The following is a 22267-nucleotide window of genomic DNA, read 5'->3' on the forward strand; positions in this document are numbered from 1 at the left end:
GTTCACTTAAGTCATTATAAACAAAATGAACTAGGATGATATGAATATTTTCTTCGACATCGAAAACATCGCTTTGTGTTCGAGGAAATTATTGCGACGAATCGAACAAAATCGATGCCAGCGTTGTTTTTATTGTTGCGATGGGGTGATACTATGTCCCTGTGGAAACGGACCGCTAACAGGCCCACTGTCGAACCCTCCGATGACACATGAGTGAATATGGAGCAGCAGTGGAATAATATTGACAGAGGAAAAGCCAAAGGTTTCGTAGAAAAAAAACCCTGTCAGATTGCCACTTTGTCCACAACAGATCCAACATGGACTGACATGGGCACGAACCCGCGCTTTCACAATGAGAAATCGGCTGATAACCGCCCGAGTACTGGTACGACCAACGCGGGAGTTAACATGTGACATATTTAATTTGCCCCTTTCACTGCATATAACCATCATTGGAAGTTTTACTACTCTTTACAGTTTGATGTAATGCGGTTCGCGTAACTGATACTCATTTTTCATTTAGCTACTGGATGATAGAATGAGCCGGGATAGCTCAGTCAGTATAGTGACTAGCTACGGGCTGGATGGCCGGGGTTCGATCCCCGACGGGAGCAGAGGATTTTTTCCTCTAGCCTCTGCGTCCAGACCGGCTCTGGGGCCCACCCAGCCTCCTCTACAATGGGTACCGGGGGTCCTTTCCCGGGGGTAAAGCCGGCCGGGGCGTGATGCTGACCACTCACCCTCATCTAGTGCCGAGGTCAAGGAAGAGAGGAGCTATACCTCCACTCACCCCAAACGCCTACATGGCGTATAGTGGGACAAACTTTACTTTACTTTACTGGATGATAGATGTGAGTGTGTTTCTGTGCTAGATCAGTGATAATAGACAAGAAATCAGAATTGATTAGCTGACAATGTTTTTCTGACTACATTGGTCGAAACGCAACCTACTATTGTTAAAGAACGTAACCTCATCGAAAACAAGTGAGTTGAACTGTGTTATTGTAAGTACGTTGCGTGTTTTACTGATCTGCTGTGACAGATGTCCCGCGTGATCCGTGGTTACAGCAAGGTCTTTCGTCGGTGGCTATCCCCATCATCCGTTTACGTTACTACGTAGCCACCAGGCGCGAAGTTTGGTATTACATTAGGGTTGACGGATGTTGCCATTAACATCGCAGAGATCGTTTTGGGTTCGAGACTGTGCGAGTCCCACATCCATCCTGGACTTGGGAAAGAAAGTATTGTAAAAGGACCACGGGCATCCAAACAAGTTGAACACCAAATTTAGTATGCGACTTAGTTTAATTTGTTCTACGTTTCTTTAAAGTCTGGATAAGTATACAAGGGGAAAGAGTGTGCATTGAGAGCTTCTGTTTGCAAACAACGTGGCAGCTGGCAGGCTTTGGATTGATCGAAGCAACAATTTGTTTGGCAGTGTGAAATTTTTGGTTCTCACTGCTTAGTTTATAAAGACAACTGTCTTCTGCAGTCTGGTAGAAGTTTACCGACGGTTTAGGGCGATGAGATCGCCCTCACGATGGAAGCAAAAAACATCTGAAACGTTGGTAGACTTTCACCAAACTGCTTGGCCCAACATCCCCCCACATAACAGATAAACAGTCATCATCTTCGCCTGACTGTTAACCAACATTTCCAAGCGCATTCATGAATGTAAATCTTAACGCATTGGGTACGATGTAATTTTATGAATCTTGATGTTAATTCTACAATCGGATAGGAAGAGTAAAACTACAGCAGTGTGAAAATGATATATTTAAAGTATGGCGTATCATCCTATAGCTGTTAGTAAGCTAAGATTCGTGCAGATGAAAGTAAATCTTAGAGAATGCATTAGGTCATGAGTTCGCTCAACGAAACGGGGCAAAAGTACGAAGGCTCTTAACCAGTGCAGCAGATCAACTTTAAGCTACAACCCAGCCTCGGCCGAAAATAATCCACGGATAACTCAAATTCCTCCTGTCGACATTGTTCCATTGCCTAAGGGGAGGGAACATAAAGAAGAACAATGGGAAAATTATCAGAAATCAACACCTTTACCTTCCAAAAACTAATTAGATGCTGAGAGGCAAAGATTGGAAAACAGGAAACTTGTTACTGGAGTAACTCGCACTAAAATATCAACGTTAACGAATGTCGAAACCATCGAGTCTGTAAACATTTTACTTGAGAATATTTCCCCCACTAAGATAGTAGCAGCGTTAGTCACATCCAAACTGAATGTCTTTTTGAATTTATTTAATGTTTTTTGGCAATTCAAGCGACTAGCCAGAAGAATGCCAAAAAATGAAAGTATTCGTCGATTAAAGGCAATAAATATTTGTCCAGTGCTTTGGCTTTCGGGAGCACTTGAACAGTCAATGAGCGCTTGTATTCCATTTCACTCTGTGCTTTCTAACGTTACTTCATACCTCAGAGGTAAATACCATTTCTTAACAAAATGTTTGTAAACATTTGGAGCATCATTTTTTTACGGACTCGCTTATCACGTGGCAGCACAGTAAGAAAGAAGTGGAACCCACCAGAAGCGTCATCAGTCATCACTGGAAAACATTCCACCGAGCTGAGTTTCTTGCGATGATAAAAAGTTGGAAGTATTCTTCCAAGTTGTAATTTCTGCTTTGTCTAGAATAACCGACAAAGAAAAGAATGGAACTCATGATTAGTAGAATTAAACTTGCCGGTGACGTCATAATTGGTATGACAACACATTCAGGTGTCCTTGGGGACTCAGAACGAGAGTAGTGTTGGTAGTTATGGAACTACCAAGCATGAAGTGCAGATGGGTGAGTGGACAGGTAGGATCGCATCACAGTGTTAGATCAGCAATGTGAAGTAAACCTAATTAGAAGTTTTATTAGCAGTGTGCAGGCACGTATTTGGAGGGTTAAGTAATGTCACGCTCCTTTCACCTAAAACAGAGGTTCTCACCCTTTTTCGTTGGCGTACCGTTAATTCTAATTTAACACATTAATTGTACCACAAACCAAATTCGTTCAGGGAAACCTGTTATTTATTGTTAATATTATCTTTTGATTTTCTTGCTTAGTTCGCGTACCACTCAACATTGGCTCGCGTGCCATAGGTTCAGAAACTCTGACCTAAAATATCTGCGACACTGTTGAAAAGTAACGGTTTGAACTGAAAAAAAAATAGTTAAAATATGTTCCAGTTCGTCAATGAAAGAAGCAACATTTTTGTCAGTTTCACAGTTAATTCCTGATTGCACGCAATATTATAGCATCCCGTAACATATTTTGAAATCCCTAATTGTGACGTCAAACCAAAAGAAACCTGCAATAAATGTATCACACCGTTATGATTGTCAGAAATCCGTATTCGGAAGTCTTGGTTTCGATACTTTAGCCCGATGACAGCTTTACTAAAATGAAGTGATCGTAGATTCCGTTGGTTGCTTCAGGCAAAACATGAAGGTTGCTGTGTTGTGAATGGCTAGTTTTCTTCGTGTTCGAGAGGTCCTTCCATGTAAATGTTGGACTAGTAACTTAAAAAAAGTTACGACCGCTTCGTTCCACATCCTTTCCAATTCATTATTCACAGTTATTATTGGACGGTACGTAAAATATGCAGCTGAAAATTGGCATTAAATGGCCGAAGAATCGATCAATCCGGACAAAATAATTTTGGGTAGTATCTTACAACAGGGCACGAAACCTCCCTTTCAGTTTTTCTCAATTCATAACTCAACAGTTCTGCCGTTCGCTGCCATGCAACTTATGCAGTTGGGAAAAGTAAAGTATGTACAAAGTACGAACTATCAATGGAAGCGTTCGAGTTATTTTGCGAAGAAGTTCTTTTCAAAATTATGGGAGAAAGCGAAAGCACAACTCTTTCTGGGGTTTTACGTCAGTCTTGCATACAATAACAAGCTGCTCATTCATCTTTTAACTGGAATCGGAACACAGAGATAACGTCAATCTGATGATATAAAAGTAATACAAATTTGAGATTTCCTTCAGTAAGGTAACACAAATTGGATGAAATGACTCCACCCATGTCGCGTGACTAGTTATGAGTTGTTAATGAAACTAGAGAAGGCCCTGAAAGTATGATGACATGGACTGACGGGGAAATCAGATAACGAACTGGCAGAAATTTGTTCAGAGGCGCTTCATCTTCGATATGTATTCATCCATGTAGGTCTGACGTATATGCGCCTTGCGATATGTTTTACATGAAGCACAGACCATTATGAAAAGCGACTAGCAGCTCAGCTAATCAAGAAATTCCTCACATTTTAGGCAGCCAAAAATTTATTACTGTATTCACAAGATCCCGCCACTGAAACCTGTCCTAAGCCAGATGAATTCAGCCGACACCCTCTCACCCTATTTACTTAAGGTATACTTAATTTATCCTCCATTATGTGCTTAGTTCTTCAAACAGTCTCCGCCCTTCAGGTTTTCCGACTAAATTTGTATACGCATTTCTCTTCTACCCCATATATGCTACATTCCCCGCTCATCCCATTCTTCGAGATTAGACCACAATAATATTATTGAGCACATATTAAAAATCATGAAACTCCTCATTATTCAATTCTCTACAGTCTCCAGTTGGTTACTTCCTCCCTCTTACGTCCAAATACTCCCCTCAGCACCCTGTTCTCTAGAGCAGTGGTATTCAACCTGGGGTACGCGAAGACATCTTAGGGGTTACGTGAAATTTAAAAAAATATTATTTTATGATAAGCACTGAATAATCAATAATGTAATTTATTTAATTTATTTTAGATGTAGATTATATACTATGTATAACTTGAATTATACACCAACAACTTTGGGGGTACAAAGTTGAAGAGAAATTATATCTGGGGATACGCGAACAAAAAAGGTTCAATACCACTGCACTAGAGGGCATTAATTACTATCAGTCATTAAAAGACAAACTTAATAATGCAGACCCGCCTTGGTCGAGGGTTTGTGCATCGCGGTTTCGCTTATTCGCAAGAAAATTATTGCCGTAATATTTGTGCATCGCGGCATAGGTCCCTCAATTTTACGCTGTCGCTCTTGCGCAGGCGCACGGAGTAATACGTGGTACCATACATGGAGATGTTGAACGATACGCAGAAGAACACAAAGCAACATAATATCACCTTCTCTACTAACTTCTACTCCCCCTCCGAAATGTTGTACGATCAAGCTAACAACTTTTAGACAGGAAAGCGGATTTCATCCCAGTAACTACCAACAATAATGTCTTAATGTTTACAGTTTGCACAAAGGAAACGTCTAAACAGGACACGTAACACAAAGGCAAAGGACAATTCTGATAACTCATTAGTTCATATATATTACATATAAGAAATACACTGAGCTATAAGTCCGGCTGGACTATGGACAGCGGGCAAATTCGGTTTGTACCGTGTGATACCAGAATCCGTTAACTGGACTGCAATTAATGAAATTCTAAAATGAAAAGAAAACCAAAGAAACGTACGTGACAGTAGCTAATAACAAAACTGTTTACTGCAACTTTTGAAGGCAATTGACCAGTACCTTAATCTCTCAGAACCGCAACTTCTTTCGTGTTACTCAGCTCATTGCACTGTTGTTGTTGTTGTTGTTGTTGTGAGAAATGGAATTTCCTTTCTGTAGGGTTCATGTATTCCAGCCAGACGTTTGACGAGTAAGGCAGGACTATATTAAACCGTTTTCCATGAGCTGTACATAAAAAACTGTTTTTTATTCTTCCTCTTTTGCTATTGTACCATCACCACCAACAACAACAACAATAACTACTACTACAGATGGTGCAACAATTCGCCAACTAAGTGAAACCCGGAGGTTACATTTCTTGCTCACAAGAGGTCGCCGATGAACCAGATCTTGAAACAAGTGAATCCAATGTTCACTTTAAAATTTTGCTTTGACCTACGCTAAAGACTCCCGAGGAGTGGTCCTTCTCTTTTGGATTGTCTTACTGAAATTCTGTCCGCATTTCTCATCTTCTCCGCGAGTTCCCCAGTCCTCAACCATCCATCCCATCCTCTTTGATTGATCATCCTAATAATACGAGGTGCGATCGGAAAGTTTCAACACTGTGTCAATAGAGGGCGAACCGGATGTAGTACGAGCTTCTGCCGCTAGGGGGTGCGAATTAGTATTTGTTTCTTAGTTAAGGGCGCTTTGGTAGTGCATTACACCGACCCTCCTGCGATTTCGGAATGGCGTGTGCATCAAATTTTGCCAAAGACTCGCCAAAACGGCTACGTAAACCTATGAAATGCTAAAGCAAGCATTTGGGGAGTCCGCAATGGGTCGTGCACAAACTTTTGTGTGGCATTCACGTTTTAAAAATGGCCGAACCTCTGTCGATGATGACGAGCGATCTGGACGACCATCTTCGAGCACAACGCCCGAAAATGTTACGAAGATTCGGCAGGCCATTCTCGAAGATCGACGTCGTACCATCAACGACTTGTGCAACATTGTTGGGATAGGCTATGGGACCTGTCAGCTGATTCTAAAGGAAGAACTCCACATGCGACGCATCATGACAACGCGCCAGCGCACACCGCCCTCAAAGTTCGGCAGTTTTTGACCTCAAACACCATGGCCGTCATCCCGCACCCTCCTTATTCGCCGGATTTAGCTCCGTGTGACTTCTTCCTCTTCCCAAAGATGACAATTCAGCTAAAGGGAAGGAGATTTGAGACGATAGAAGAGATTCAGGCAGAATCGCAGATGGTGCTTGACAGGCTGACAAAGAAAGATTTCCAGGGATGCTTCCAGGCTTGGCAGCGGCGCTGGGATCGTTGTGTTCACTCCCAGGGGAACTACTTCGAGGGTGATGGATGAATTTAATACCTGAGATAAGTGTACGGGTTTTTATAGGCGCAGTCTTGAAACTTTCCGATCGCACCTCGTATCTGGTGAACGGTGCCATTTTCTCTCTCCTCCCATTTATTCCTTTCTCTTAGGACTCTCCCTTGAGAACAAAATTATTTTCGAAACGGAAGATAAATTCTAGTCATATTATAAGTTCGACAAGCAGTCTCTGATGTATAAACAACTGAAATAAAAATCAATAGATGCTATTCGCTTAAGCGAGAAAGTTTCAACATTCAGTCTCAAAGGCACGAGGAACTCCAGAAATGGCAAAATTCAGGTTAATGTTAACCAAATATTGTCTTGGAAGATGACGTGATTGAATTACATGTCCAGAATTACTAGACAACTCTGAGTGGAGATAAGAAGACATGAGTCACAAGAAACAAGAACGGAAATACAAGCACGTCTTCCAGTTTCACTGTCATCTCATCGACGTTGATGTTCACTTGTATAGATAATCTCACTACATGCGGGATACCACACAGAACAAGAATTTAACTGTTTTCATTCCTGACTTTGTCAGATTTATGACAACCTATTTGGAAAACAAGACGTACTGTAAAATATGAATAGATGATAAAGAAGTAACGTGCGAGGATATGCAAATTTATTACTTCCATGTATGATTTGAGGTTTTCACAGCGGCGAGTATGAAGATTTCTGTCTTCTGGGTTGTTGCGATTCATCGCCCTGATGACGGAGGCAGTATGACACATCTATCAGACTACACAGTGCAACAACCCAGAAGACAGAGATCTTCTTATTACTTCCACTTCGACAATTTCTCTCCTATTTTGGCTGATAATGAATTCGGTCCTAGCGTTTCGGACACCCATGTAGAGACAACTGGCCACGCCCTTGTCATTTACCACCGGAAATGTAAACAAAGCTACTACCCCAAAATGTGATACAGCAAGGCGTAATATTCTTGAAAGCTTTTGTCTACATCACGAACATTAGAGGGAGCATCTGATTATCAGCTAACATGCATGCTCTGCTTTACTGTGTCTGTGCGTATTCTGTTCATCACTGTTATCTGTCTTGTACTCGCAATGCATGGAATGGCTTTATAAGTCAGAGCTGACCCCAACTACAATCTTACTCATATAACACCTTTTATGGCTGATGGTAACTGTAATGCCTCATATTACGAGATCAGAGTGTCATTAAATTGCCATCAAGATAATTTTTGTCAGCTGAGCGAGACGGACTTCTGACTCGGATCTGGGAAAATATCGTGTACACTCTCATATTGACCAGTATTTATCAAGTGATAGCATATAAAACAGAGATCAATCTCTCAAGGCACACCAAATTATGTATTATCATTTTTCGGCTTGAGGGTGCGTGTTTATCGTGTGTGTGCGAAAAGGAAGTTTATTTTATTGTTTGAATGGAGCGATATGTGACTCGTATCGGGAAAACCTGAGTCACGCAGTTCCATCCCGAAACACGAAACTGACGGTTGCGTTGAACTTTATCGCTAAACGCAATGTATATGTGTACGAGGTGCGATTGGAAAGTTTCCAGACTGCGCCTATAAAAATAAAAACAACACGTACACTTATCTCAGGTATTAAATTCATCCATCACCCTCGAAGTAGTTCCCCTGGGAGTGAACACAACGATCCCAGCGCCGCTGCCAAGCCTGGAAGCATCCCTGGAAATCTTTCTTTGTCAGCCAGTCAAGCACCATCTGCGATTCTGCCTGAATCTCTTCTATCGTCTCAAATCTCCTTCCCTTTAGCTGAATTTTCATCTTTGGGAAGAGGAAACCTTAGAAAGGAAGTTGGGGTCGGTTCTTGCAAGATCTTTGAGCTCCTGACAAACGAGAAGTCGATTCTGCTTTTGGTCCTCAGAGAGGAGCCTTGGCACAAACTTGGCTGCGATGCTCGTACTACTTCCGGTTCGCCCTCTATTGACACAGTCTGGAAACTTTCCGATCCGATGTACGTTTTGCTACATTATGCTCACTGTTAACTGTGTTATTTATCTGCATATTTTTATGTACGTTAGAGTTTGTGAAAAAATTAACTTATCTTCATATATTTTTTAGTAAACATATATTTTGAGCACGGAAATTTGCTGGAAATATTGTTTCACATACTTGGAAAGTACCTATATTAAAATATAAAAACCGGAAGGAGGCCTAAATACAGACACATAACCCAACATAACGAACAACTTTACAAATTTAATCACAGATAAGGTTAATGAGCTTAGTCTTTTAAATAAAAAGAGAACTGATGATGTTAAACACGATTCTAAAGGGTTTTGACGACGGTAGTTTACACATAAAATTATTCATTGTCAGGAATTTTTCCATCGTCTGTTCTTTAAAATCACGACATTTCGGAGGCTGTTTCTGTCTCCGTCTTCAGATGAGAGGTACCAACTCTGTTGGGTCACTTAAATAGAGCTAGTCTCTGTCACTGGACAATATAAAACGTGCAATTATTTCACCTGAAGACGGAGACAGAACCAGCCTCCGAAACGTCGTGATTTTAAAGAACAGACGATGGAAAAAGTCCTGACAATGAAGAATTTTAAATATTAAATACGAATTACTAAAAGACCTATTTAATGCAAACGCCCTGATGATGGAGGCAGCAAGGACCTCTGAACGTCGGTAAATTTCTACCAGACTAAGCGGCGCTACAACCCAGAAGACAGCCATATTCAGACTCACCGCCGTGAAAACCTCAAATCCTACAATTAATGCATTCTACAAGATAACGGACTGAACATCTGGAGAATTCATAAACTCGCCGTATACTCGCCCGCAGATACGTCTCCAGCTAAGGACAAAATTGTGCTGGCTGGTCGGGTCTATCGTACACCTCTGAGTCGGTAATGGATGATTATGGAAAAGACCGACTCGGAGAGAAGACTGCCTATTTGCCAAAATCTACGCCACGAATCTGATGAAGAACCCAGGACTCTACGGTGACAATCAGATTTCAAAGCTCGCGTGGACCGCGAGTGTACAACAAACAGGCAGGGTGCACTGATACAGCTAGGACGGTGGAGATATTTTCCTACAAGGAACCTGGGTGCTCCTAGTATTAATTAGGGCAAAACCATCTTCATTTCTTAAGTGTCTTATTTTCAAACTTAATACATTGGTTGTTTTGATCTTTTCCTAGAAAGTGTTTCTGTTTACCAATCCCTTTTTATAACATTAAAGTTGACATGTCATGGTTTCAGTTCAGTTCTTCCACTGATGCTTCATGTTTCTTTATTATTTAAAAGCTTATAACCTACCATTTTCTTGCTCGGTGCCAGGAATTACCTTTTGCCCGCGTTATTTATCTGACTTTACTGAACTCTAGACAAAAACATGGTCCGCTTCCGAAACGCCATAATTAACTCCATGCAACAGAATGTTGAGAAGCTAGTACTTAATCAGCTAGTCAAGAAATGCATACAATACTTTTATTTTCCGTCGTTTCACAAGCTTATTGTTAAAATCACATAAAATTTCACATAAAATTGTTACATTTTTAAAATTGACGACATGTTTCGATATACAATTCTATCATCGTCAGGTCTATCAAAATTAAAATTAAAATCTGGTGTATCTGTTGCTCTGCTTATATTGATTTTGTTTTTACCCGTTTTTGATTTTATTACATCTCCAGGCTTCTTCCATTTAATTTTGGAGACTGCGCCTGGGTGCCTATATCTGTAAAATCAATTTTAATTTTCATATCGTGATTCTGGCTACCGACATAGGAAATGGAATAATTTTACTCTAATTTTATATTTATTTTAAGGAATTACTCAAATATATCGTATTACAAGCAAAAGAAATGCAATCACAAAATATAAAGTATTATAACATACCGGGTTGCGTGTGATGTGCGTGTCCGTTGTTATTGAATGGCAGACAGCAACTGAGTTGTGAGTATCGTGTGTGGCTATATATAGGTGAAAGTTGTTTAGGGGGTTGGGTCAATGGACTGTAGAATGTTAAATATCGGATTGTTCGTGTAAATGTTGCTGTCGTTTAATGCAAGGTTTTGTTTATGTGTTCTTTGTATATGATATTTCTCTATGGTGTCTCTATGTCGTTTGTTTTGTATTATTTTTATAATGTCCATTGTATGTTCTATTTTGTTGTATGAATGTCCTGTGTTTAATATATGCTTTGCATATGCTGAATGGTCTTTATTATGTTTTATTGCTGTAATATGCTCTTTATATCTTTGATTAAAGGTGCGTCCAGTTTGGCCTATATAGGTTAACGGGCAATCATTGCATTTTAACCTATATATGCCTGGTTTTTCGTATTGATTTGTTGTGTCTATTTGTGGTTTTTGTTTCAAGATGTTTTTTATAGTGTTTTTTGTTCTAAATGCTATTTTTATGTTATTTGTTTTAAATGTTTTTGTTATATATTTGGTTTCTTTTCCTATATATGTGAATGTGGCCCATTTGTTTTGTTTATTTTCGTTTCCGTCTTCATTTATGTTGTTTATATTGTTTATTTTATTTTTGGGTTTTAAGTCATAATTATTATATCCGTTTTCTATTAGAATTTGTTTTATTGTGTTACATTCAATTTGTTTGTTTTCTGTGGTTATGGGATATGTATTTTTTCTGTTTATTAAGTAGTTAATAGCAAATCTGTTTATGTTCATTCGGATGGCATGAAGAGGCATGAATTATGGTGCTTGTATTTGTGGGCTTTCTGTATATTTTGAATTCGAAGTTATTTTCGTTTCGTATTATAGTTAGATCTAAATAATTTAATTTGTTATTTTGTTCTTTTTCTAAAGTGAATAGTATATTTTGATTTATGTTGTTAAATTCATTTAAAACATTTTTTATGTCTGTATTTTTTCCATCAAAAAATGTTGACGATATACTCATGATTTTTGATGGAAAAAATACAGACATAAAAAATGTTTTAAATGAATTTAACAACATAAATCAAAATATACTATTCACTTTAGAAAAAGAACAAAATAACAAATTAAATTATTTAGATCTAACTATAATACGAAACGAAAATAACTTCGAATTCAAAATATACAGAAAGCCCACAAATACAAGCACCATAATTCATGCCTCTTCATGCCATCCGAATGAACATAAACAGATTTGCTATTAACTACTTAATAAACAGAAAAAATACATATCCCATAACCACAGAAAACAAACAAATTGAATGTAACACAATAAAACAAATTCTAATAGAAAACGGATATAATAATTATGACTTAAAACCCAAAAATAAAATAAACAATATAAACAACATAAATGAAGACGGAAACGAAAATAAACAAAACAAATGGGCCACATTCACATATATAGGAAAAGAAACCAAATATATAACAAAAACATTTAAAACAAATAACATAAAAATAGCATTTAGAACAAAAAACACTATAAAAAACATCTTGAAACAAAAACCACAAATAGACACAACAAATCAATACGAAAAACCAGGCATATATAGGTTAAAATGCAATGATTGCCCGTTAACCTATATAGGCCAAACTGGACGCACCTTTAATCAAAGATATAAAGAGCATATTACAGCAATAAAACATAATAAAGACCATTCAGCATATGCAAAGCATATATTAAACACAGGACATTCATACAACAAAATAGAACATACAATGGACATTATAAAAATAATACAAAACAAACGACATAGAGACACCATAGAGAAATATCATATACAAAGAACACATAAACAAAACCTTGCATTAAACGACAGCAACATTTACACGAACAATCCGATATTTAACATTCTACAGTCCATTGACCCAACCCCCTAAACAACTTTCACCTATATATAGCCACACACGATACTCACAACTCAGTTGCTGTCTGCCATTCAATAACAACGGACACGCACATCACACGCAACCCGGTATGTTATAATACTTTATATTTTGTGATTGCATTTCTTTTGCTTGTAATACGATATATTTGAGTAATTCCTTAAAATAAATATAAAATTAGAGTAAAATTATTCCATTTCCTATGTCGGTAGCCAGAATCACGATATGAAAATTAAAATTGATTTTACAGATATAGGCACCCAGGCGCAGTCTCCAAAATTAAATGGAAGAAGCCTGGAGATGTAATAAAATCAAAAACGGGTAAAAACAAAATCAATATAAGCAGAGCAACAGATACACCAGATTTTAATTTTAATTTTGATAGACCTGACGATGATAGAATTGTATATCGAAACATGTCGTCAATTTTAAAAATGTAACAATTTTATGTGAAATTTTATGTGATTTTAACAATAAGCTTGTGAAACGACGGAAAATAAAAGTATTGTATTGAGGAACACAAGCAGGATGCAATTAAGACACAAGAAATGCATGTTTTTAATGAAACCCGAAGGTTTATTTCGTAATCATAAAATCCTGCCACGAGCCTTTTTCCTGAGCCACAATAAATCTGTACTAATTTCTTTAATATCTAAGTGATATTTCTCTTTAGGTTTTACAGTTTAGAATTCTACGCATATTATCCATATCTCTCGTGTATTGTGTGCTGTCCTCTTCAAACTGATCATCTTAACAATGTTTGGTGAAAAGTGCAAATTATGAAGTTCCATATTTTGTAATTTTCTCCACCCTCCTGTTACGTCCTCCGACTTAGAACCAAATAATCTTCTCAAAAGTTCCTAACCTACGTTATTCCTTCACTGTCAGACACAAAGTTACTCACCGACACATAAAGAGGTAAATGCCATATTCTTATGTAGACAACGAGGAAAGAAATTCTCCCATGGCAGCATTTCATCTTGTTCAGAATAAAAGTCAGATTGATTACTCCCATGTTCCTGAGAACGTTACTGCATAATTCACTGTGACTTCTGACCTGAAGTGGAAAAGATCGATCCTATAAAGCCCTACTCTCAAGTTGTTCTTCAGCCCTCAGTTCATAGATACTAAAGCTGTCTAGGCTTAAGAGATTAATGAGAAAATAAATCAGACTTTTTTACATTTGATAGCTTTTCTTCTATTTATAAGCCTATATTTAATGTTTGTAAGTTACGAAGGTCCTTGTTTCTTCCGATTAGACTCATCCTCGTGCATTATGGTAATAGGATACATTTGTTTATTTCATACAGAAAGAATTTCTATTCAGTAATGTTTATAAATAAGTACCTCTCCTCTCTTTTATTCAGTTAAATTTTACTGCAGCAGTAAATAATTAATATACCTACAATTTACTTCACGTTTAGAAAAGACTGGAAAGTCCCCTGTCATGAAAATATTACAAAATTATCAACTAATAGTAAAGTGAAAATAAAGAAATACGTTCTGTACAAGGACGCAGTGAATAAATAAGTTCTGAACATATCATATGTTGCTGGGAAGGGCAAGGCCTACGGTCCGTGCCGAAACACACAAAACACCTGAAGGTGATAGGCCACCTCACAAACACCAATACATCCTTATATATCAGTGTGCACAGAAAATACGAACTATATTTCATGCATATAATATTTAAAATTTCGATTGTAAGTGGAAGGAATTAAACATACGAAGACATTCGAAAAGCAATTGACGGTTCAACAATGCTCCTTGAATATTTCGAATTGAACAAACGCGATCCAAACGCACGAAAGTATTATTGTTTCGAAATTCCAAAGCACTATACGTGGAGAGCAGAAATAAAATGTACCAATGATGATGAAGAAAACTGTTGAATACGAACAAAAGACAAACTTGAAGAAACAGAAGTCATGGTTTCCGCGAAGAGATGGTAAACACACAATCGGACGCGTTTACGTATAGTTTAAGCCCTAGAGATCAAGAAACATTCCATCTACGTGTTCTTTTGATGAATGTGAAAGGCGCAGAAAACACTGTCACTTATCAGACATTCACAGAAGCCTGTTTAGCACGTGGACTGATCGAAGATGACGCTGAATGGAAACGTTTCATGCAAGAAGGTGCGATCTACCAAATGCCTTATCAGCTACGTGTTTTGTTTGTTCAGATTCTAATCCATTGTCACCCATTGCACCCCGAAGAGCTTTTCAGTGATTTCATCGATATAATGGCGCAAGACTTTAAAAACAAGATAAACTTTCTGACTCTGACGCACGTGACAAAGCTCATGCCAACATTAATGAATTGTTAATTATTGAAGGGAAAACTTTGAAAGACTTTCCAACACTGCCTCAGGAAATTAAAAAATTACAGACAGTAAATAACAAAGAATTAACTGTTGAGGAACACATTGGACTTGGCGAAGAAATGTACAAATCATTGAACGAGAAACAAAAGGAAATCGTTGACATTATACTTAATCATATAGACGGAAAAACAACTGTCAAAAAACCATACTTCTACATTGATGGTCCACGATCATTGCCCCCACATACTTTGCGACTACGTAAGAACGCTGTTGATTCGTAACTTAAGCGTTTGGGAAGGATTAGTTAACGGAACACGTTTATTAGTACAGCAGATGACCAACAACCTCCGTCAATGTATGGTCATAACGGGAGATCATTCCGGTGAAATTGTTTTCATGCCACGTATAAAACTATACTGTGACAGATAATACCAAATTACGATGTGGAGACGCCAATTCTCCGTAACACTTGCCTTCGTAATCACTATCAACAAAGCTCAAGGCCAAACGTTGAAACGAATTGGCATTTATTTGGAACTGGATGCTTTCGCACATGAACAAATCTACGTCGCATTTTCACGTGCACCAAGCGACAATTGTATATTTGTTTATCTAAAAAAGGTACGAAAAAATAATCTCATTAAAAACGTTGTCTATAGAGAAATATTGAACGAACAGAGCATGAGTGGCAGGAGAACAGAAGACATTAAAAGAAAAGACAGAAAACGAAAAATTGAAATGAATCTTGACGAAATTAAAAGTGAAACAGTTGAACATGTTGTTAAACATGTAAAAGTTGAAGGAAAAAAAAGAACAATAACTCATGAAGAGAATGAAACGACGATTACACGTGAAATTGTACCAACTATCGAACATTTGAAATTGGAGAATGTCAGTGGATCAGACTGCTTTTTGATTTCCTCACTAAACATGTTGCATTCAGCTGCTATGTTCCTCGAAAGTCTAAAAGAAATGATATTAAATGAATACGACGGCAACAACAATGGTGCAAAATTGATCTCCGAGACTGCAAACGTATACAGACGTCCTCAAAACATACATAATGTCCTTTCAATACGACAGAACCTTAATCGAGATTTGAGAAGAGGTTTCCAAAGTGTGTCCGAAACGATCAACAACATTTTCGAGAATTTACCTATTGAAATGCAAAACCTGTTTGACTATCAGACGGTGAATACAAAAACATGTAGAAATGGTCATCAACGTCAAGAACGTTATAGAAACCAAATATTGGTAATGAACTTACCACAAACGAACGTGACAAACTTCAGAGACTTATTGGACCATCAAACACAAACAGATCTGCACGGAACGTGTACGGTATGTCAACAACACTACATATGTGGAACGAAAGGAATTGTTGTTGGTGACCGTCAAAAGTACGAGGCTCGTCCACAAAGTAAGTTTCCCTGGGGCCGTTTACAGAAACAAAACACAATTTCATGGAAATATTTATTGCAACAGATACAGCAAGTGTCCAGCTATTTTTCAACATATTCGCCACCGGAATTGAGACATTTGTCATACCGTGGAACCAACTTTTGAATACCTGCGTCGTAGAAGTCTGCCGCCTGGGATTGGAACCACTGTGTGACAACCATCTCCGCCTCTCTGTCATTCTCAAAACGCTGACGCTGACCGGACAGGAATTTCTTGAGGTGTAGGAAAAGATGGAAATCACTGGGAGCGAGGTCCGGGCTGTAGGGTGGATGATTAAACACCTCCCAGCTGAACTCCTGCAGGAGACTTGCTGTCCGTCGAGCCGTGTGCGGCCTAGCGTTATCACTGACCGCACTTCACAGTCGGCGGGAGCTGGAATAAGAACCTCCATCTTCAACAGCTGCAACAATGCTACTGTGAGAACGCGGGAAGTACCGTTAGTGCATGCGCCATGCTACGTCATTGCTCTATCACGTACGCACAGTCGCTTCGCGCAATATAAGGTTTGCTAGCTGTGGGACGAGTGGGAAACTTACTTTGTGGACGCGCCTCGTACATGATTTTGGAAATAAATAGATTGACTCTAAATGGAGTACGCACATTTGAAATAATGAGAATCAGACAAGACAACCAAATTATGTATGGAAAATATTGGAAATTGCAATGTGCGGTCGAATTTGTAGACATTAACGGTACTGGAAACGACGGACATTTTAAGGCATGGCGACGTTATAACGATGAATGGCTTATCTTCGACGATAATCACATTACCAAATCTAGAAAATTTATCGACAAATGTAAAAGTGTTACACTTTTATTATTTGAAATCATAGAATAAAAAATGTTGCATCATTTGTTTACTCTGTTTTGTTGTGATGGTATATTGCCTTCAACAATCCCCTTCCGTTTTTACTCATAGTATTTTAACAGACAATACGTCTTTATCGAATAATATATCGAAGATTGGCAAGGGTTGAGTTGGCTGTAGAAAGTTGACTGACCAAGAGTAGTTGGCCACCGAACATCGACGTAAAGAAGTTGAATATCAGAAGAGAATATAGGACGGTCAAAACTGCGGAAACGTGTCCTGAGTTCAATTTCCGGAGAGGGTGGTTACTGTTGCTTGGAAACTAAGCACAACAGAAAAATAGCACCAAGGCAAAATTAATTCGTTTAGGCGAGGATATTACAGGAACTAAGGTTAAAAGCCAATAAACCGTACTGGGTTCGAGTCCAGGTAAGATGGTTTGTGTATCTCGAGAAATAAGCACAAATGGAAAACTACCGCAAGACCAAAGTTGTTTTGCTGAAGAGCTTGCGGGAAAGAAGGCCGCAAGCCAACGATGCATCTACGGAAAAAACAACAAACGTTGTTTGTAAATAAGTTCTAGTTTGAACTGTCATGACAAGAACGTAACATTTGACTTTCCCTAGAAAAGGAAGGAATGTAGGACATGCATTCTCAAGAATAATTAATGTTAATAGTTTTGTGTTGAGCATTATTTTTAGAAGTTTGTAAATATGAATTCTTATTCAAACATCATTCTGTCTCTGTAGACTGTAATATTTAATTTAAAAAACAAAACTACCTCGTCAATTTAATTTAATTCCTCAGCTTGCTACAGTACAATATACACAAGCACTTTCCCGCGCTGATGTCAAATTATACTAAAGGTGCAAAGTGTGTTAGAGGAGTAAGGGATATCTGCAAAAATAATTTGTTTCGGCTGGTGCTTTAGAAAAGGGTGACCAGTGGCTTTGGACGAAGATGAATAAAGATTCTGAGGCAAGCAAAGAGGAGCATCGGTACGACGATGATACCGAATTAACATCGCGACACTGACTGAACACAAAATCATAAAAAGGTAAGCCCCGAAATGCCGTACAACACGAATCTACGACACCTATCGTCTCGACTACGACACAGAAATTCTTGTAATGTAGATGAGACAATGGCAACCATAGGGCATGACCCTAACCGAAGCCGAGGGCCGAGACAAGTTAGCATAGAAATACCATTCTATACAAAGCTGGCAAACCGACCCCGAGAATTGCGATGCCGACTCAGAATTCCAAACCAAGTCTCGGGACCACATGCGACATATTTTTCAAAAAACGACGCCGACAGTCGCAACGCCTATCGTCGCGACGATGATACATTTCATGGAGAGGTCAGATGAGACAGGAAACTATTGGGAAAAAATTGTTAACCGCCCTTCAACAAAGAAACTGCCATATATGTGAACCTATTAAACGTAGTCATGATTAAAAAACGCATGCCTCTGACCGGCTTTAAGTTAAGGAAGATTGATAAGTAAATGTAGGAATTTGTTGAATTTCCTCGCAGGAACTTTTTAGACACTACTACTGGATGCACAAACCCATGCCGAAGGCCACCAGTGGAGGCGATCCTCGGCTAGTTCAGCCATCTCCCATCCTCACGATCTGCTTCCCCAAGACTCACATTCGGGGCATACCTCCATTTACTTTCGGCGAAGATGACTTTTCTGGAATGTTACGCCGTGTAATCTGGTACAAGTTTACCGAGTTTCGGAGGCGCTTGTTGCCTCTGCAACGTCCGTAAACGTCTACCAGTCTGCACGCAACAAACTCGCTGACGTAAGAACCTAAAATCTCACCGGTTTTAATTAAGTTTTCTCTTAATTATGTAGACTGATAATTTATTCTCTCTACATCCAAACTACACATTCATTTCGTCGCAACATTCTGATTTCACTATTCTGACTAATTGACAAATTTCCTCTTTCAGCAATATCATAAACTGCTCATTACCTATATCTTCTTTCTTAGCACTTTGTTTGCTTACATTTTTAGTTTATATTATACTCTTTAAGAGTTTCACACTCATACAAGAAAGAAAATAATTTACAGCATATTTCGCACAGCACAGTTCTTCTGGGGTTTGACACAGTGCAGACTCACAGATACCAAAATGTCGGTGAAAAGTCTATATCTTCAGGATTTCAGGGCATCCTCATATCTGAAGACAGAGATAGTATGTTTCTCCGAAACGCTAGTTATCTACCTACGATTCTAAACGGTTTCAAAGCCCACAACATCGTCAATCTCATCACAGTGAGAACCTTAAATCTCAAATACTTAGTGTCCTGTAAAGCAAGTGGCTGGTGACACATTCTACACTACATAAAAATATATGCCACTGTAGCTATCAACAAATTAAATTTGAAAATATTTCGAGAATTTTAAACACGACACATCAAAATAAAGTCCCTTATTTTTACAATTCATACCTGAAACTAGAAATGACGACATTATGTTTATGAAAAAATAAACAATAGAGAGAAGATAAAATATTATCGAATCTGTCTATTCCTCGCGTTACATTAGATTTAGACTCATGACACAATGCTGACGTACCGCGGTTGGACCGCCTGGATCATCTGCGTTCCTAATAGTGAGGTAATCATAACACTCTTGGTATCGACCTTGGTAGCTCCTTTCATGGAAACCGAAGGCCATTAAACAATAAAATAATTACTATGTAAAATGCCGGGGATATTATATAAATGGATGGCGCACTACGTAAGACAAAGTTCGTATAGAATCATCATTTATTCTCGCAAAGCCCATGTTCATTCGAATGACATCAGACAATAATCTCTCCGAAGTTCACAATCACCTGCACGCCAAAGGTCATAAATGCACTGGTATGTAACATAACATACATACAATTAATGTTTATACACATTCTGAGTTGTTTTATCACTCCTCTGGTTGCGCATTTCATAAAGATTCGAGTAATTTTTGTTCTCTTTTACAGATGCGCAAAACCTGTGTTCCAGCCTGCCCATTTAACTAAGAATTCAAAGATATAGCCTACTTAATCTGGGCAATGAAAACGGCGTCCAAAGGAGACACAAACTGAATTCTGCGTCGCAGAAATTAACAGAGAATACGAAGAAATTCAATCGTTACCGAAGAAAATCTCCTGAAACCAACTCTATCGTTTACTGACACTGTCATTGTAAAATTCTCAGGTCAGTGAGGGAAGCCACGCACATCCAGTGTAATAGAATCGGTCAACTGAATAGTCCAGAAAGTAAATTAGCCAACACGAACTTTCAAAACTATTAGCATAATCCGTCCACACAAATCCATCGGATTGGTCATTTACGGTGACCTCTGGATTGCGATAGAGAGGAATTAAGTGTAAAATTTGTGTACAGAATAAAGACACAGATTTCTGGTACCAACAGAGGATGGATCAATAGTTACTGCTCAGCTATAGATCTGATGGTAACAGTGGTCGTAAATTACAGCAAAAATTATTGATGTACTCGTAGTATTTCGCAGGATTTCTACTTTTATTTACATCAACTACTACTACTATTATAAGGATTGGGCCTATTGGCCCGTTCCGGTTACTTAGGTCTTTTTTCGTTACTAACTCTCTCGTTCGGCAGCGCACAGTTTGCCTTAACGTTTTCACAGCGTATATAACTAAAAATGATGTGCTTGCTAGCATCACAGCCGTAAACTCTCAAAATTCCACGCCTTTCGCCCAAGTTCGTGAGAATGGATTTCACCGCAATTTCTGCGCAGCTAAAATTCACCGGCCTCCACAAAATATCTGAACTGTAGCCAATATCAATTGGCAATTTCTGTGAAGGTTCATTGTGTTGTAAAAAGGATTTTACTGGGCCAAAATCTTAAATCGTTCATGCATTTTGAAGTAAAGTTTGGTTTTAATATTTTACTGTTACAAACTGAAGATAATTCTCAGAAAGCAGGAAGTTTATTCGGAATTACAAGCTGAAGAATCGTAATAAAAAAACTAAGCTTAGGAGCTATATGTATATTCCATTGCTTAGCAAACGTGTTCATAATACGATTATCTTTGGTGTAATGACGAATCAAATGACAAGTTCAGAATCTCAGGATCATGACAATTACAGCTGTCTGAATCATAAATGTTCATTACAATTCAAACAAGCACTGAAGACACTCGCTGGTGTGTTTTAGTGTTCGAAGGAATACATTATGTAAATTCTGTAGAAATTATTTCAATTATATTATGGGCGAGGCACATACTATGCATGAAGAGATAAGAAATGTATTCACAATTTTAGTTTGCCTTAAGAGAGTAGACGACTTAGAATACCTAGAAGTACTTTTGAAAATAATATTAATATTAAAGGAATACCAAGAAATTGGACTGATAGTGAGAGAAAACGTCTACGTTGTGCGTTTACAAGATAGGTTATTGGAAAATGAGGTTCTCGCGGCGTTGAAGATGTCTATGTTGGTCCTCCGGGTTGCAACGCCGTGTGGATTTGTAGGCAGACATCGAAGTTTCGGAGTAAACACTATGTCCATCTTTAGGGCTAAAGTCCTGAAAATGGAGACAGTATGTTCTTCCAAAAGTTCTTGACTAGCTACGAGTTCGCCCGGCGTCACAATCCAAAAGACCACCATTTATGGACATTGTTTATAGGAAACATAGAGTAGTGGAAAAAATACTGCACAAAAATTCTTGACCGCGGGTTTGATTAACGCTGTCACCTCTTCTTTGGGCGCGAACAAAAATGCACTGTCCCTAGTCACCCTTATTAACGGGCTTTATTCTTATTAATAAAGCCTTCTCGGGCTATCAGCCGTGTTAATTGGTGACCAATCGCCGACGTTGACTGTGTGGCTGTGTGGCTCGTAGCGCGAGCCACAGTCAAAAACAGCCTTGAAAATGAGGACAGAGATGGTCCTCGAAACGTCGGCGATTGGTCACCAACTAACACGGCTGATAGCCCGAGAAGACTTTGTTAATG

The sequence above is a fragment of the Zootermopsis nevadensis genome, unplaced genomic scaffold (assembly GCF_977971745.1).
Source record: "Zootermopsis nevadensis isolate Lab colony 2312 unplaced genomic scaffold, Znev_1.0 Znev_ptg000006l, whole genome shotgun sequence".
Lineage (NCBI taxonomy): Eukaryota > Metazoa > Arthropoda > Insecta > Blattodea > Termopsidae > Zootermopsis > Zootermopsis nevadensis.